This window comes from Helianthus annuus, chromosome 7 (genome assembly GCF_002127325.2).
Source record: "Helianthus annuus cultivar XRQ/B chromosome 7, HanXRQr2.0-SUNRISE, whole genome shotgun sequence".
NCBI classification, from domain to species: domain Eukaryota; kingdom Viridiplantae; phylum Streptophyta; class Magnoliopsida; order Asterales; family Asteraceae; genus Helianthus; species Helianthus annuus.
Window position 1 is genome coordinate 52,341,588 of NC_035439.2, and position 3,340 is coordinate 52,344,927.

The following is a 3,340-nucleotide window of genomic DNA, read 5'->3' on the forward strand; positions in this document are numbered from 1 at the left end:
GCCACGTTTTGTTGTTTTACCTGGCCGGGGTGTGACATTAAGGCCATACTGGGTCCAAAAATTGGTATCGGAGCGGATTGAATAAATTATTTTCAAACGATCAATCACTCTTCTTCTTTTTTTAAATATGGCCAGCTTTCAAACCTGGAATAATGCTTTCAATATTGGTTCTATGTCCAAACCTCCGACTCTGGTCAGAGAGGAATACCCCCAATGGAAAATCAGGATGGTCAATTTCCTTAATGGTCATGACCGAACTCTGTTTCGATCCATTGAAAGGGGTCCACATATATCAATGACTGAAATACCAGCAATTCCAGCAACTGACCAACTACCTGCTATCCCTGCCTCCCGAGCTCCCAAAAGTGAAATACTTTGGAGTGAGGAAGACAAGGAACTGGTAGCAGGGGATGAAAGAGCAAATCACTCTTAATAATGGCCATCCCCAATGACATATTTTCACAAGTTGATGCTTGTGCATCAACCAAGGAAATATGGGATCAGTTGGAAAATCTTTGTGAAGGAGGAGAAAGGATGAAAAGAAACAAGAGAACAAACAACGTCTCATCTTATGAAAGGTTTAAAAATTTACCTAATGAAAAGTTAAATGACACATATCAAAGGTTCACAAAACTTTTAAACGAGCTAAAGAAATTTGGAATAACTAAATCAAATGATGAAAGAAACATAAAATTTCTTGATGCTTTGCCTAGAGAATGGAGAAGTCTCACAATGACTTTGTCCTCAACCTTAGAACTAGGAAACATGAGTCTTCATGACTTATATAGCATCTTGATCCCTAGAGAGGAAGAAATATTTGAAGAAACCATTCAAAGAGGGGGATCTTTAGCTCTTATCTCAAACTCACAAAGACAAACAACTTCCAATGATCCACAACCATCAAACAGCCAGAATTTTGAAACTTCTGATTCATCATCAGATTTTTCAGCTTTTGCTGATGCAATAGCACTGCTCACCAAAACATTTGAGCAGAGGTTGAGAGGAGGAGGCCAGAGGTACCAGAGGAGTGATAGAAGGAGGATGGATGATAGATCTAAAGAAGAAGTTAGATCTAAGGATAAAGGAAAGGCTGAGGTGGTGTGTTACAAGTGCAAGCAAAAAGGTCATTATGCATCTGAGTGTAAGACCAAGAAGCTGAAAGATGTTGCTTACTATGAAAAGAAGCTTGAGGAAGCTAAGAAGCAACAACAGCAAGTCAGCTTATGGCTATCTGATGATTCTTCTGGTGAAGAAGAAGAAGAAATGGCTAACTTCTGTCTCATGGCACTTTCTGATGACATACCAGAGACTTCAGGACAACTGGTAAGTTTAGACAATCTTGATCTTGAACACAAGCTAAATGAGCTCATGTCAGATTTCTTAAACTTGCAAGTTAAACATCAATCAGATGGTAAAAAATCTGATGAGTTGCAGAGGACCTTGAATAAAATCATTCTTGAAAATCAATTACTTATAGAACAAAGTTTAGATCAAAGAGCTAAAATTGAGTTCTATGAAAATGAAAGAAGAGATCTTTACAAGAAAATCAATGATAAAGAAATTAATGTAAGAGGTTTTCAAGAAGCAAAAGAATTCGTAAATTTCATAGAATCAACTCCAAAGAACAAAGGAGAGGGTTTGGGTTATGTGAGAACAAATAATAACAAACCCACTGTCTTTGTAAAAGCAACTCAACAAATTTCTGATAAATTCTTATCAGAATCTGATTCTGAAACTTGTAAATCAACATGTTCTGAATACTCCTTTGATAAGCCAAATTTTTGAACCAAAAAGAAGTGAATGCAATCAAGAGTTTGTAAAAACTCCAGAAGCAGTTCACTCATCTTTTCAAAATTATTCTTTCATTCTATCACAAGAAGGAACATCAAAAATTTCTGATGATTCTTGTATGTGTGTTGAAATACTGAAGCTTGTTCAACACCATCTCCAAAAGAAAAACAAAAATTCTATTAAAGGCTCAGCATTTAACAGAAATTCTGATGAAAGGTTATTTAGAAGAAATAATAGAACCAGAATATCATCAGAAAGTGTACCCAAGCATGCCTGGGTACTTAAAACCCTCTAATCATTTCATTTCAGAACCATCATGTGCAGCAGATCTGGTACTGCGACTCAGGAAGCTCCAAGCACATGACTGGGGATAGGAGCTTACTCAGCAACTTTGTCTCAAAGCTGCGTAAAATGGTGAACTTTGGAAATGGAGTGAAAGGAAGGATAACGGGATATCAGATATGGATGTTTGACCATTGAAAGAGTAGCCTATGTTGAGGGCTTAAAGTATAATTTGCTGAGTTGTGGTCAATTCTTTGACAAAGGTTTTCAGGTAACATTCTTACCAGAAAAATGCTTGCTAATAGGTATGGATGATAATAAAATATATTTGAGTGGGAAAAGGATAAGACAATCAATATACTACTTTGACTTTAAAGAAGAAAATGAACATCCTAAACTATGTTTATTTTCAAAAATCAACAAAGGAAGTAGTTCGTTATGTCATAAAAGATTGGCTCACTTAAATTTCAAAAACCTAAGCAAATTAGCAAGTAAAGGTCTGGTAAAAGGGTTACCTTTCATATCCTCAAAAAAGGATAAAATTTGTGATGCTTGTGAGATGGGAAAATCAAAAAGAAGCTCTCACAGGTCAATTTCTGAATCTTCCATTACACAAATTTGGAACTTTTACACATAGATTTGTGTGGACCCATAGGTACAGAAAGTTTTTCTGGAAAGAAATATATACTAGTAATAGTTGATGATTTTTCCAGATATACATGGGTTGAATTTTTGAGAAAGAAAAGTGAAACACCTGATTTGATCATTAATTTTATCAAGAAAATTGAAAATCTGTTAAAACTAACAGTAAGAAGGATCAGATCAGACAATGGGACAGAATTCAAAAATTTGAAAATTGAGAGCTTTCTTGTAAACTAAGTAATCTCTCATGATTTTTCAGCTCCCAGAACCCCTCAACAAAATGGGGTTGTTGAAAGAAAAAATAGAAACTTAGTAGAAGATGCCAGAACAATGCTTGCATATGCCAAAATGCCCTCTCACTTTTGGGCAGAAGCAATTGCAAATGCATGTTTTACTCAAAACAGAACTCTTATCAACAAAAGGCTAAACAAAACACCCTATAACATTATAAATGATAGGATTCCAAGTGTAGAATTTTTACACACATTTGGTTGTAGATGTTTTGTCTTCAATGATTTTGAAAGCCTTGAAAAATTTGACAGAAAAGCAGAAAAAGGTATTTTTCTTGGATATTCTTTGTCCTCAAAAGCTTATAGAATTTTTATTCTTAACACAAGGACAATCG